The sequence below is a fragment of the Triticum aestivum genome, chromosome 7B (assembly GCF_018294505.1).
Source record: "Triticum aestivum cultivar Chinese Spring chromosome 7B, IWGSC CS RefSeq v2.1, whole genome shotgun sequence".
Classification (NCBI taxonomy): domain Eukaryota; kingdom Viridiplantae; phylum Streptophyta; class Magnoliopsida; order Poales; family Poaceae; genus Triticum; species Triticum aestivum.
In genome coordinates this window covers 186,129,904-186,146,026 of record NC_057813.1, presented here as the reverse complement: position 1 = coordinate 186,146,026, position 16,123 = coordinate 186,129,904, and the positions used below count along the sequence as shown (strand labels likewise).

The 16,123-nt window shown below is 45.4% G+C and overlaps 1 long non-coding RNA gene across 1 annotated transcript in view; it reads left to right on the top strand.

The window, feature by feature from the left end:
* Positions 1–7,327, top strand: part of LOC123159928 (uncharacterized) — a 37,870-nt gene extending 30,543 nt beyond the window's left edge. Inside the window, exons 3-4 of the long non-coding RNA XR_006479922.1 lie at positions 7,063–7,096; positions 7,182–7,327. This is a non-coding gene — a long non-coding RNA (uncharacterized lncRNA). The remainder of the gene's footprint in view (positions 1–7,062; positions 7,097–7,181) is intronic.
* The last annotated feature ends 8,796 nt before the right edge of the window (positions 7,328–16,123 follow it).

Sequence of the window (16,123 nt, the reverse complement as noted above, 5' to 3'; positions counted from 1 at the left end):
TGTTTTCGATTGGGGGAGAGAACATAAACAGTTCAACTTAACAAGATGTGTGTGATATGCGGCAAAAAGGCCCGGTAATTCGAGAACAAATACACAGAGGTTAATGTTTTGGAAACATGTCGTAAAGTAACGGGATAGACCTTCATTCAAGCCAATCAACATGTGTTCAAAAAACAAAAATTATCAAAAAGTAACGAGATAGACCTTCTTCAAGCCAATCAACATGTGTACAAAAAACAAAAAATGTAAAGTTACAGTGATGCACATAATTAAGCAAAGGGATCGCACATGTCTGTATTGACTAGAATGAGAATGCAATAACACAATAAGAATTAAAGCCATGATGATGTGATCGCAGTGGTGGTTACAGGAGGCAAGAAGAAAGATGCATCCATCAACGTACGACCTCCTCCTCCTCAACTCAGTGCGCCGGGCCACCGACCAGCGGCTAAGGAGCAGTGGCTTTTGTGGCGAGGTCAAGGTGCTTCTCAGCAATGGCCTCCAAGGCTTCCAGCCAGTTGAAGAAGGCCAACATCGTAGCGTCCTCACTGGCCTTGTAGATACCTATGTACACGATTCAATCATACACATGGATGTGTAGGTCAACGGTTTCTTGCAGGGTGAGGCGCCTCACGGCGAGCGCGACCTCCAGGTGGACATTCTTTGTGGCGTCGGCAGGCAGTCGCAGGGCCACCAGTGCTTGCAAGAGGTTCCGGCCATGGAGGCCGATTAGGGTGGCAGGCAATGAGGAGCCCGGGCGCTCGGGCTGGAGGAGTACGGCGATGTCGACCGCGAGCTTCTTGACGGTGATGAACCTGTTGGTGGTGCGAACGATCATCTGGTCGTATTGAGAGTCGTAGCTGGCATCGACGGTGGCCATCCACCAGCCGGTCGCCAACACCGTGTGGAGACGATCCACGGTGCCATGTCACATGCCGGCATCATGGACCATCTGGCACAGTCGCTGGCTGCTCGCGTGCATCACCGCCATAGGTCTGGAGTGAGCACTTTTGCGCTTATTAGTGTAGGTGCTTAGGTGCGTACGATGTGGTAGATGCATTGGAATGGAGGGGCGCCTTTATATGAGTGCAAACTGCGTTGCATTCACATCGTGCTGCCTCTTTTCCCGGTCCTCCTCCCATTAATTCCCTCATGCATTCACACGATGCTAATCGAAGGAGGATGCATCATTGGTCGTTCAACATTTCGGGAACCGCTACCCTCTCCCTCGTCTGCATTAAAGCCATATCGGGAACTGCGTCGCCCGCTGTCAAATCGAATAGTACTACGGCCCCTGCTACACGCCTGGCTGAACATGCCTCCTCGCCTCCATCTATGCTTAATTACTAAATTTTAGTTGCAAATCTTACCAAATTGTTTGTAAGTGGTTCACGTCGGTTATCCAAAAGAACCGTTTGTGTTCAAGAGATGCACAAATCCTGCTCTCACTTTGCATACAGGTGTTCTATCTAAAACGTTTGCGATCAAGAGCCATTAAAACCAAGACATGTGGTGTCACGGTAATGGTTAACATAACGCACACGGTTTGAATTATACAAACGTTTGAGATATTAAAGTGGCAGCTATTTTTTCAAAATGCCTTTGTTGGCTGTTATTCGAGTGCGCCTTCTCTCAAAATGGACACGAAAAATACCACAACATGTCGGGTGCCACTCCATGATAGCATGCCAAGTTTCATGAATTTCAGACGAGTTTTGGATTTACTATAATTTAAAAACCAGGTATCTCAATGTTTGCGGCCGAGTGACGGTGGCAGGGTGTTTGACATTCATTCCCATTTCTTGCATGGGACCTAAGCATGCACCCAAGGACAAAGATTTGATTTTTCAACCAATTTATATGCACTAGAGCATGTGCATGTAGTTCAAATTTGAATTATGCACATAAATGCATTGAAAACTCACATGATGCATAAAAATGTCCAAACGAACCCCGAAAAATCACAAAAAAATAACACAACACTCCTATTGTTCTATGTTGACATGAGAAAATTTTTGAAAGCAATAAGAGGCAATGGATATCGTTTTGTCCCCAAAGGTGGGACGTTCCCTATCGAAACCATCATGCTTGTTGTGAGAAGCTCTGGTTTGTGAGAAGCTTATACCCAAACCTGCCCCAAATGGTATAAAAATTTACCACGACATGTTGATGCCGCTCCATGATACCATGCCAAGTTTCATGAATTTCAGACGACTTTTGGATTTACTAGAATTTAAATACCAGGTATCTCAATGTTTAGCCGACAATCAACGGTGCCCTCGTGTTTGAAATTCATTCCCTTTTCTTGCATGGGACCTAAGCATGCACCCAAGGACACATATTTGTTTTTTCAACCAATTTATATGCACTGGAGCATGTGCATGTAGTTCAAATTTGAATGATGCACATAAATGGATTGAAAACTCACTTAATGCATAAAAATGTCCAAACGAACCCCGAAAAATCACAAAAATTGACGCAACACTCATGTTGTTCTATGTTGACACGAGAAAAAAAATTGAAAGCAATAAGAGGCAATGGATATCATTTCGTCCCCAAAGGTGGGACGTTCCCAATCGAAACCATCATGCTTGTTGTGAGAAGCTCTGGTTTGTGAGAAGCTTATACCCAAACTTGCCCCAAATGGGACAAACAATTTACCACGGCATGTTGATGCTGCTCCATGATAGCATGCCAAGTTTTAAGAATTTCAGACGAGTTTTGGATTTACTAGAATTTAAATACCAGGTATCTCAATGTTTGCGGCCGAGTGACGGTGGCAGGGTGTTTGACATTCATTCCCATTTCTTGCATTGGACCTAAGCATGCAACCAAGGACAAATATTTGATTTCTTTCAACCAATATATATGCACTAGAACATGTGCATGTAGTCCAAATTTGAATTATGCACATAAATGCATTGAAAACTCACTTAATGCATAAAAAATGTCCAAACAAACTCCAAAAAATCACAAAAAATAACACAAGACTCATGTTGTTCTATGTTGACATGAGAAAAAATTGAAAGCAATAAGAGGCAATGGAGATCATTTCGTCCCCAATGGTGGGGCGTTCCCTGTCGAAACCATCATGCTTGTTGTGAGAAGCTCTGGTTTGTGAGAAGCATATACCCTAACCTGCCCCAAATGGGACAAAAAAATTACCACATCATGTTGATGCCGCTCCATGAGAGCATGCCAAGTTTGATGAATTTCAGACGAGTTTTCGATTTACTAGAATTTAAATACCAGGTATCTCAATGTTTGCGGCCAAGTGACGGTGGCAGGGTGTTTGAAATTCATTCCCATTTCTTGCATGGGACCTAAGCATGCACCCAAGGACAAAGATTTAATTTTTCAACCAATTTATATGCACTGGAGCATGTGCATGTAGTTCAAATTTGAATGATGCACATAAATGCATTGGAAACTCACTTAATGCATAAAAATGTCCAAACGAACCCCGAAAAATCACAAAAAATAACACAACACTCCTGTTGTTCTATGTTGACATGAGAAATTTTTTGAAAGCAATAAGAGGCAATGGATATCGTTTCGTCCCCAAAGGTGGGGCGTTCCCTACCGAAACCATCATGCTTGCTGTGAGAAGCAGTGGTTTGTGAGAAGTATATACCCAAACCTGCCCCAAATGGGACAAAAAATTTACCATGGCATGTTGATGCCGCTCCATGAGAGCATGCCAAGTTTCATGAATTTTGGATGAGTTTTGGATTTAGTAGAATCTAAAAACCAGGTATCTCAATGTTTCCGGCCGAGTGACGCCGGCAGGGTGTTTGACATTCATTCCCATTTCTTGCATGGGACCTAAGCATGCACCAAAGGACAAAGATTTGATTTTTCAACCAATTTATATGCACTGAAGCATGTGCATGTAGTTCAAATTTGAATTATGCACCTGAAATGCCTACAAAACCAAGTTAATGTATAAAAACATCCAAACGAACCCTGAATAATTCCATTTTTTTATGACACACCTATAGTTGCATGTTCACTGCAGATAAAGGTTCTAGCAATTCAAACACCATCCTTTGCAACCGTGACCCCACTACGTAATTCAAATCAAGACAAAAAATCAAATAGATTACGCATAGTTTATTATCACCAATCGTGTGAGACACAACACAAAATATCTTGGAGCACCGTCGGCGTATAGTACGCCTATGGCTTAAGCGAGAAGGTGCGTCGGCTACAGTCCACTGCCGGCGTGTCAAGCACACTAGCTCACTCCCTAAATATCATTTCACTGTTCAATTGTCGCTGATGAAAGATGGGGACGTGGACCCGCATCGTGAGGCCAACTTTGGCGGCCCACTCCGGCGAGAGCGCGGCCGCAGCCGCCAGGCGCGTGCTAACAAGCTTTGTGAGGGCGACCGCAATCTGCGTCCGGGCGGCCAAGGCAGCCCAAACGGCCACTGTTGCTTCTCAAGCGGCGGCAGAAGCATCTGCCTCGGGGATAGTAACTGGCGAGAGCGGCACAGCAGCTGTCCGTTCCGTAGCGGTGGCCTTAGCACTGATGGAGGCCGCCGACCACCATGTCGACGCCATCTACGCCCAGCTTGTGGCGCTCACCGCACAAATCGAAGGAAGCTTCTTTGACAACGGTCGGCAACCCACGGCCGAAGAGTTGGCAATCTCCGAGAGAGTTCGAGTAGCCATCCGTTCCTGCGCGGCATACCTTGCCACGACGGAGCCCGCCAAAGCCCAGATCATGGCCGCCCATGCCCTGCTTGTGGCGGCCTATTCCAAAGATATGGCGGACGCGGATGGCGAGATTCTTGCCGAGTATGGTGCGATTGATGCCATGGAGCCCCTTCCCCAGGAGACCGTCGGGCGTGAGCTGGGCATGAAGGTGGCAGCGGAGATCGATGAGCACCAGCCGTAGTAGTACTCTTTGTTTTGTTTAATTAAGAGCGCCAGTCTTTAATTAGTTAGAGTAATGTTTAGGTCAGCTAGCTCTGTTTAATTGCTAAACTTGCTCGGTTTAGAAGTGTGGGTGTGTTGTAGTCTCCTTTGTGTACCCAAATTATGCAATGATGTGGATGACCACTGTAACCATGGAAATTCGAACCAAAATTTTTTGACGTTCAAACTCATCACACACGGGTTAAGCTATCTGAATCGTTTGTGATGTTCACATATCGTACACGGTTCTGAATAAGGGACCATGTCTGATGACACTTTGCGTGCCAGTTTTTTGGCTGAAGCGATTCCAAATTTTTGGCTTCCACGGATATATCTACCTCCCCGCCCCCTCCCCCTTACCAAAAGCCACATTTCCCCCCTTTCCACCTTCCTTTGCAAATTGAAACCTTCACTCCTTGCTTACAGCGCCGCCTCCTCACTGACGACCCTCCTTGACGCTGCTTGGCCTCGCCTATCTAGGCAGGTAATCCACACCCGACCCCCATCCGCCTCCTCCTTCCACATCCCACATGCCCCGACCGTCAGCGCAAGTGCGACACCTTCCACCCAAATCATCAACCCCTCCACCAAATAAGCTCCGACCTAAGCCATGGTGCACACAATATAGCTAGGATCTCAAGGAGCATTTGGCAGTGGAGAAGCAAATCGCGGCCGCACGCGTGGATGAGGTCGCGATGGCTGCCATTCGTGCCGACCCCCAGATCTTGGAGGAGAAGCTCACCATCGAGGCCAACGTTGACGCCTCGTGCGCTGACGCCGCGACGCGGGTGGCTGCTTTAAACGACAGTTTGTGGCGTTTTCTTGAGGCCACCGTCAGTGCCTTCGACGAAGACTACGAGGTGTTTTCTCAACGTGCACGTGCTTACCTCATCTCGAGAGCCAGCAGGTTGGTGCGGAGCGGCTCAGGCAACTCACCACTACAATGAGGGCACCCACGATGCGGAGGCCTCGCCCTCTTCCATGTCCAAGGAGCCAATCATCATCGATATCTCCGACAATGAGGAGTAGCTTATCTTATTAGCTCACTATAAGGACCCATGTTCAGTTTGCTAGCTACTGTCTTTCCTTAACAAATTCTAGTGAATTGTGATATCTACTTTTACCATGCAATCTTCTGCTATAGTGTATATGTTCTATATGTCGTGCAATGTGGTGTTCAGTTAACTGCTTGGTTCAATTCTACAAATGTATGTTCAATTCTTTAGGGTGCAATATTTCCAAGTTGTTAAGCATCCTTGGTTTGGTTAATTGTCTGATCTTCTATTACAAGTATGTTATATTGTGCAATGTAGTGCTCAGTTAACGTTTGGTTCATTTGTTGTGGTCTTTAGTTAACTGCTTGGTTCAATTCTGCAATGCGATGTTCAATTGTTGTGGCTGCATTCTGTTATTGTATACCATGTGAGAAATAAATCAAATTTGGTTGGACTAAATACATGAGAAACAAATACAATTGCTATATTTCCAAGTTGTTAAGCATGCTTGGTTTGGTTAACTGTTTGATCTTCCATTAGGAGTATGTTATATTGTGCAATGTGGTGCTCAGTTAACGTTTGGTTCATTTGTTGTGGTGTTTAGTTAACTACTTGGTTCAATTCTGTAATGCGATGTTCAATTGTTGTGGCTGCATTCTGTTATTGTATACCATGTGAGAAATAAATCAAATTTGGCTGTACTAAATACATGAGAAACAAATACAGTTGCTATATTTCCAAGTTGTTAAGCATGCTTGGCTTGGTTAACTGTCTGATCTTGTATTAGGAGTATGTTATATTGTGCAATGTGGTGCTCAGTTAACATTTGGTTCATTTGTTGTGGTGTTTAGTTAACTGCTTGGTTCAATTCTGCAATGCGATGTTCAATTGTTGTGGCTGCATTCTATTATTGTATACCATGTGAGGAATAGATCGAATTTGGTTGCACTTAATACATGAAAAACATATACAAGTGCTATATTTCCTAGTTCTTAATCATGCTTGGTTTGGATAAATGGGTTTTCCATGTGGCTTGAATTAATCTGATGAATCTGTAATGTGCTTATTTATCATCAACATATTTTACTGATAGCATGCGAACACTTACTTAACCTGATGACTAACTACCTTATATGCGTTGCAGGGAAACAATGGGAAGCAGTGAGGTTTACAAGATGGTACTAAATATTATACCTCTTGCCTTTTTATTCATTTGCTCCATTTCCAATATAGAGAAGATATTTACTCACATCCTTGTTTCAGGGTTCACTGATGATTACCCCTCAAACCAAGTTTGTGATCACGAGGCGAGGAAAGTTTTCATACAACACCCACGGTTCAATATTGAAGTGTTCCTGAAGAGGTCGAAGGATGAGCGGTCAATCATTCACAGGCACTGGCCTAAAGTTGCAAAGACCTTCAACATGAGTGAAGGCTCAATATTCGCCTTCCGCTTCAGCAGTTTTCCAGATGAGATGCATCTGTCTATGTACCGTCTATGATTCTAATTTTGAAAGGTTCTAGATGTTGCATGTGAAACTTGCTGCTGGTGCAGTCGTGTAATGGGGTAGCTGAGTGTTGAAGCTATATCATGTTGTACTCCGATGTATTTCAATTATGAAATCCTGCTTCCTTAATATAGAAATGGAATATATTATGTGCTTAATATGAATGTCAATTAGATTAGTAAATGGATTATTAATAATAGGGCAATTAGCCTGCTAATTAGCCAATTAGCTTGCTAATTGGGTTTTCCTATTGCAAACGGTTATTGAGAAAACACTGTGGGTGATGACCTCAGGCAACGCACACCTTTTCTAGGAATAAACCATGTTGGATCAATGAACAATCACACATGACATTCTCTTGAAAACTATTTGCGTTACGCCACCTTGCGCACACATTTTCCTTGGAGTGACTGTGTGGGATGTACTTACGACCGCAAATGATTTCGCCTATATAATTGTATTTTTTAGCACTATTGTACGTATTTCTGTATTGAGTGATCGCCGGTCGCACACGACCTCATTTTGCCGAGCGTGTGTGCCAGGAGGGCATATCCCCGACGGTTTTTGGGTCGTGTGGGAAGGACACCCCTATCACCCACACTCACTAGGTGACAGTTCTAAACGCAGTCGCGGAAAAGGTTCAAAACCGTTTGTATAGCACCGACACGCACCAGTGCACCTTCAACAGCAGATATCACCTATGGGACGAGATGCATTCACACACTTTCAAGCCATACCTAAATATGGGTATATGAAGCTCAAAATGCCCGGGCCCAACGGAGTTATCACTATCGCCAGTAATCCAGACATAGAACTCCGTGCCGAAAACAAAACCGCATCCCTGGCCCTCGAGGCACTATCCGAGGCCATTGCAGCCGAAGAACTCACCGCTATGCGTTCCACAGTGGACAGAGACGACGTAATCCTCGATAAGAGGCCTAAATCCACTTCTTCCAAACCAGCAGACGAAATAGTCAAATTCCAAGTCCACCCGACGGATCCTAATAAAACAGTAGCCATTGGAGCACAACTAGATCATAAGGTTGACGCTGCTCTAAGAGCATTCCTGTGCATGAATTGGGAGATCTTTGCCTGGCACCCTTCGGACATGCCAGGAATCCCACACAGACTGGCCGAGCACATCCTCGGCATAATAAAGGGGTTCAAGCCAGTTAAGCAAGCGTTACGGCGATTTTCCGAACCCAGGCGACAAGCTATGGGAGAGGAGCTAGCCAAACTATTGGAAGCCGGGTTTATTCGAGAGATAAAACACCCGGATTGGCTGGCAAACCTAGTCATGGTACCAAAGAAGGACAAATCCTGGCGCCTTTGTGTCGATTTTAAAGACCTCAATAAAGCTTGCCCTAAGGACCCCTTCCCACTGCCCCACTTGACCAAATCATTGATGCAACTGCAAGACACGACTCACTGTGTTTCCTCGACGCATACCCCGGATACCATCAGATCAAGATGAAGGAATCCGATCAGGATGTAACGGCATTCGTTACCTCGTATGGGCCCTTCTGCTTCAACACTATGCCTTTCGGACTTAAAAACGCTGGTGCCACATACCAACGCATGATTCAAACATGCCTGGAAAAACAAATTGGCAAGATGGTGGAGGCATATGTAGATGATGTAGTCATCAAAACTAAACATGTCAAATCACTGGTGGATGACTTACGTCTTACATTCGACAACCTCCGAACATATGACATACGGCTCAATCCGGAAAAATGCGTTTTCGGCATTCCAGCCGGAAAGCTGCTCGGGTTCATCGTTTCCAATAGAGGAATCGAAGTAAACCCAGCCAAAATCTGAGCCTTGTCATAGTTGGCAATACCAACAGACCTAAAATAGGTCCAAAAACTAGCTGGGTACATGGCAGCCCTGAGCCGCTTTATCTCCAGATTGGGAGAGAAGGTGTTGCCACTATATTGCCTGCTTCGGCGTACCGACCACTTTGAGTGGACGGACGCGGCAACAGCCGGATTGGAAGAAATAAAAACTCTGCTAGCAAACAACCCAATCCTTGCCGCACCCAACATCGGCAAACCTATGCTATTGTATATATCGGCAACTCACCAGGTGGTGAGCGCAGTACTCGTCATCGAACGAGAGGAAGAGGGACATAAATTCCCACTCCAAAAACACGTATACTATGTATTAGCGGTTCTCACACCATGCAAATTCCGATACCTGCACTATCAAAAATAGCATATGCGGTTTTCATGGCATCTCGGAAGCTGCGGCACTACTTTCAAGAGTGCTTGATCACGGTGGCCTTCGAGGTACCACTCAATGACATCATAAACAATCGAGGCGCCATTGGCTATATTGCAAAATGGGCCATCGAGCTCCTACCATTTGAAATAGCATATAAACCACGCCGAGCCATTAAATCTCAGGTGTTGGCCGACTTCGTCTCCGAATGAACAGAAGCCGAACTCCCTAAAGAGTATGGCACATACTCCAACTGGGTGATGTACTTCGACGACTCTAAAATGTTAGCCGGATTGGGGGCCGGTGTCATCCTAACATCCCCTACAGGGGACACAGTCCATTACGTATTGCAAATCATGTATACGGACTCCAATAACACAGCCGAATATGAGGCACTATTGCATGGTCTCCGGATGGCTGTTTCTATGGGCATGCAATGCCTCGAGGTGCGTGGGGATTCAAACCTCGTAATATTTCAAATAAACGGAGAATTCGATGCAAAAGATCCAACGATGGCAGCTTACCGCAATGTCGTGCTCAACATATCAGCTCGGTTCGAAGGGCTCAAGTTTCATCATGTGGCCCGAGACAGTAACCAAGCAGCGAACATCCTTGCTCGAATGGGCACTAAACACAACCCCGCCCCGCCTAACACCTTCGTGGAAAGGCTCTTTAAGCCATCCATGGTATGGCAGGACGAGAGCGGAAATATCAGTCCGGCGCCGACCACGCCCCCAGATGTCGAACACAATTCAGACATCAGGGGGGCTCGGGCATAGAACCAACGCCTTCCGCCCATGTAATTATGGTGGTAATCGCTCCATGGATTGAACCCTTCCTGGCCTACCTTAATAGGCGGGAGCTCCCTAAGGTCCAGAATGAGGCTCGTTGCATCGTTCGACGCTCGAAAGCCTACAAGGTTCATGAAGGAGAACTCTACAAGAGAAGTACTACTGGAGTCCTTCAAAGATGTATCTCTGAAGAGGAGGGGCGGCAGCTCTTGGCTGAAATCCATGCCGGTCTTGGTGGCCATCATGCTGCGGCTCGGGCCCTTGTAAGTAAGGCCTTCCGTACTGGTTTTTTCTGGCCCATGGCTCGGGCAGATGCACAGGACCTCGTCCAATGCTGTGTCGGATGCCAGCTTTTCGCCAATCAAAGCCATATGCCGCCTACCCCCTACGAACAATCCCCATTACTTGGCCTTTCGTGGTCTGGGGGTTGGACGTGGTCGGACCCCTCAAAGGGGGAAGCCATAAGAAAAAAATACCTGCTGGTTATGGTGGATAAATTTACTAAGTGGATAGAGGCCAAACCAGTTAAAACGGCTGAAGCTGGACCAGTGATAGATTTCATATCCGATGTCGTACACCGTTATGGTGTCCCACACAGCATCATCACTAACAACGGCTCTAACTTTACAGCCGGCGAGGTAAAAACTTGGTGTGCTAATCTGGGCATCAAGCTAGATTACGCCTCTGTATATCACCCTCAAACTAACGGTCAAGTCGAACGGGCCAATGGCCTGATCATGAGCGGCATTAAACCCAGACTAGTGCGCTCCTTAAAGGAGTCGGATAAACACTGGGTTGAGGAGCTCGACTCCGTACTGTGGGGGCTGCGGACCACACCCAATCGCACGACCGGATACACACCGTTCTTCATGGTGTATGGCGCAGAGGCTGTCTTGCCCTGCGATATTATTGATGACTCACCTCGGGCGCGCATGTATGAAGAGAGAGAGGCCGAGCTGGATCGGCAGGTCGACTTAGATGGCCTGGAGGAGGAGCGCGATGTCGCAAAAGCCCTTTCCGCATTCTATCAACAGCAAGCTCGAAGATACCAAAGCAAAGAAGTGCGGGCCAAGACTTATAATGTCGGTGAGCTCATTCTATGCCTACCTAAGAAGAAAAGGACAAGCTCAAGCCCGAATGGGAGGGTCCCTTCATTATAGATGAAGTTCTCACTAGAGGAGCCTATCGCCTTCGCAATGCATCGGTAATTGCTTGGAGCCGAACCCATGGAACGCAGCCAGACTCTAAAGATTCTACGCCTAAGTCCGGACACATTGTTCGTTGCCTTTTTCTCCTTTTTATTTTCCCCCTTTTCCTTTCGTTTTTTTCACGACTTGTGGCGTGTGTTTGGGTAAGCCGCACACCTGAGAGGTACACATCCTTAAATGTACACACCCTACCATAACTGGGGGCTTCCTTCAATAGAAGCCTATTATTATTGTTGGGGAACGTAGCAGAAATTCAAAAAATTTATACGCATCACCAAGATCAGTCTATGGAGATTCTAGCAACAAGATAGGGAGAGGATGAGTGCATCTTCATACCCTTGAAGATCGTGATGCGGAAGCGTTACAAGAAAGCGGATGAGGGAGTCGTACTCGCGGTGATTCAAATCGCGGAAGATCCGATCTAACGCTGAACGGACGGTGCCTCCGCGTTCAACACACGTACAGCCCGGGGACGTCTCCTCCTTCTTGATCCAGCAAGGGGAGAGGAGAAGTTGAGGGAGAGCTCCGGCAGCACAACGGCGTGGTGGTGGAGCTTGCAGTTCTCCGGTAGGGCTTCGCCAAGCACTACCGAGGAGGAGGTGGAGTTAGAGAGGGGGAGGGCTGCGTCAGGGGCAAGGGTGAAGCTCCCATGCGCCTCCCCACTATATATAGGGGTGGATAGGGCTGGTTTCTTGCCCTCCAAGTCCATTGGGGCGTTGGCAAAGGTGGGAGGAAAGAAATCCCATCATTTCCTTCCCCACCGATTGTTATCCCCCCTTTTTAGGGATCTTGGTCTTATCCCTTCGGGATATGATCTTATTCCTTCCAAGGGGGGATCTTGGTGCACCTTGACCAGGGGTGTGGGGACTTGCCCCCACTATCCACGTTCATGTGGGTCCCCCCATGCAAGTGGTCCCCACTCCGGAACCTTCTAGAACCTTCCCGGTACAATACCGAAAAATCCCGAACATTTTCCGGTGGCCAAAATAGGACTTCCCATATATAAATCTTTACCTATGGACCATTCCGGAACTCCTCGTGACGTCTGGGATCTCATTCGGGACTCTGAACAACATTCGGTAACTACACACTAATTCCCATAACAACTCTAGCGTCACCGAACCTTAAGTGTGTAGACCCTACGGGTTCAGGAATCATGCAGACATGACCGAGACAGCTCTCTGGCCAATAACCAACAACGGGATCTGGATACCCATGTTGGCTCCCACATGTTCCACGATGATCTCATTGAATGAACCACGATGTCAAGGATTCAAGCAATCCCGTATACAATTCCCTTTGTCAATCGGTACGTTACTTGCCCGAGATTCGATCGCCGGTATCCCAATACATCATTCAATATCGTTACCGGCAAGTCACTTTACTCATTCCATAATGCATGATCCCGTGACTAACTACTTAGTCACATTGAGCTCATTATGATGATGCATTACCGAGTGGGCCCAGAGATACCTCTCCGTCATACGGAGTGACAAATTCCAGTCTCGATTCGTGCCAACCCAACAGACACTTTCGAAGATACCTGTAGTGCACCTTTATAGCCACCCAGTTACGTTGTGACGTTTGGTACACCCAAAGCATTCCTACAGTATCCGGGAGTTGCACAATCTCATGGTCTAAGGAAATGATACTTGACATTAGAAAAGCTCTTAGCAAACGAACTACAGATCTTGTGCTATGCTTAGGATTGGGTCTTGTCCATCACATCATTCTCCGGATGATGTGATCCCGTTATCAATGACATCCAATGTCCATGGTCAGGAAACCATAACCATCTATTGATCAACAAGCTAGTCAACTAGAGGCTCACTAGGGACATGTTGTGGTCTATGTATTCACACATGTATTACGATTTCCAGTTAATACAATGATAGCATGAACAATAGACAATTATCATGAACAAGGAAATATAATAATAACTATTTTATTATTGCCTCTAGGGCATATTTCCAACAGTCTCCCACTTGCACTAGAATCAATAATCTAGTTCACATCGCCATGTGATTGACACTCACAGGTCACATCGCCATGTGACCAACATCCAAAGAGTTTACTAGTGTCACTAAACTAGTTCACATCATCATGTGATGAAGACTCAATGAGTTCTGGGGTTTGATCATGTTTTGCTTGTGAGAGAGGTTTTTAGTCGACGGGTCTGCAACATTCAGATCCGTATGTACTTCGCAAATCTCTAGGTCATATTGTAAATGCTTCTTCCACGCTCCACTTGGAGCTATTCCAAATGGTTGCTCCACTATACGTATCCGGTTCGCTACTCAGAGTCATTCGGATAGGTGTTAAAGCTTGCATCAACGTAACCCTTTACGCCGAACTCTTTATCACCTCCATAATCGAGAAACGTGTCCTTATTTTACTCCAAGGACAATTTTTGACCGTTGTCCAATGATCCATTCCTGGATCACTCTTGTACCCCCTTGCCAGACATGTGGCAAGGCTCATATCAGGTGCGGTACCAAGCATGACATACTGTATAGAGCCTATGGCTAAGGCATAGGGGCCGACGTTCGTCCTTTCTCTTTCTTCTGTCGTGGTCGAGCTTTAAGTCTTAACTTCATACCTTACAACTCAGGCAAGAACTCCTTCTTTGACTGATCCATCTTGAACACCTTCAAGATCATGTCAAGGTATGTGCTCATTTGAAAGTACCATTTAGCGTTTTTTGATCTATCCTCATAGATCTTGATGCTCAATGTTCAAGCAGCTTAATCCAAGTTTTCTATTGAAAAACACTTTTCAAATAACCCTATATGCTTTCCAGAAATTCTACATCATTTCTGATCAACAATATGTCAACAACATATACTCATCAGAAATTCTATAGTGCTCCCACTCACTTCTTTGGAAATACAAGTTTCTCATAAACTTTGTATAAACCCAAAATCTTTGATCACCTCATCAAAGCATAAATTCCAACTCCGATATGCTTACTCCAGTCCTTAGAAGGATTGTTGGAGCTTTGCATACTTGTTAGCGTCTTTCAGGATTATCAAAACCTCCTGGTTGTATCACATACAACCTTTCCTCAAGAAAATTGTCAAGGAAACAATGTCTTGACATCCTATCTGCAAGATTTCATAAATAATGCAGTAACTGCTAATCCAATTCCAACAGACTCTTAGCATCGCTACGAGTGAGAAAGCCTCACTGTAGTCAACTCCTTGAACTTGTTGGAAAACATCTTAACGACAAGTCGAGCTTTCTTAATGGTGATACTTATCATCATTGTCTGTCTTCCTTTTAAAATCCATCTGTACTCAACAGCCTTATGACCATCGAGTAGTTCTGCCAAAGTCTACACTTTGTTTTCACACATGGATCCTCTCTCGGATTTATGGCCTCGAGCCATTCATCGGAATCCGGGCCCACCATCGCTTCTCCATAGCTCGTAGGTTCATTGTTTTCTAGCAACATGACCTCCAAGACAGGATTACGTACCACTCTGAAGCAATACGCATCCTTGTCGACCTATGAGGTTTGGTAGTGACTTGATCCGAAGTTTCATGATCACTTTCATAAGCTTCTACTTCAATTGGTGTAGGTGCCACAGGAACAACTTCTTGTGCCCTGCTACACACTAGTTGAAGTGATGGTTCAACAACCTCATCAAGTCTCCACCATCCTCCCACTCAATTCTTTCGAGAGAAACTTTTCCTCGAGAAAGGACCCGTTTAATTAGGAGGTATACCCAACTATTTTGGGTGTCCTATGAAGATGTATTTATCCGCTTTGGGTTCGAGCTTATCAGGATGAAACTTTTTCACATAAGCGTCGCAACCCCAAACTTTCAAGAAACGACAGCTTAGGTTTCTCTAAACCATAGTTCACACGGTGTCATCTCAACGGAATTACATGGTGCCCTATTTAAAGTGAATGCGGTTGTCTTTAATGCCTAACCCATGAACGATAGTGGTAATTCGATAAGAGACATCATGGTACGCACCATATCCAATAGGGTGCAACTATGATGTTCGGACACACCATCACACTATGGTGTTCCAGGCGGCATTAATTGTGAAACAATTTCCACAATGTCTTAATTGCGTGCCAAAGCTCGTAACTCAGATACTCATCTCTATGATCATATCATAGACATTTTATCCTCTTGTCACGATGATCTTCAACTTCACTCTGAAATTACTTGAACCATTCAATAATTCAGACTTGTGTTTCATCAAGTAAATATACTCAGTATCTACTCAAATCATCCGTGAAGTAAGAACATAACGATATCCACTGCGTGCCTCAGCACTCATTGGACTGCACACATCAAAATGTATTACTTCCAACAAGTTGCTTTCTTGTTCCATTTTACTGAAAACGAGGCTTTCAGTCATCTTGCCCATGTGGTATGATTTGCATGTCTCAAGTGATTCAAAATCAAGTGAGTCCAAACGGTCCATTTGCATGGAGTTTCTTCATGCATATACACCAAT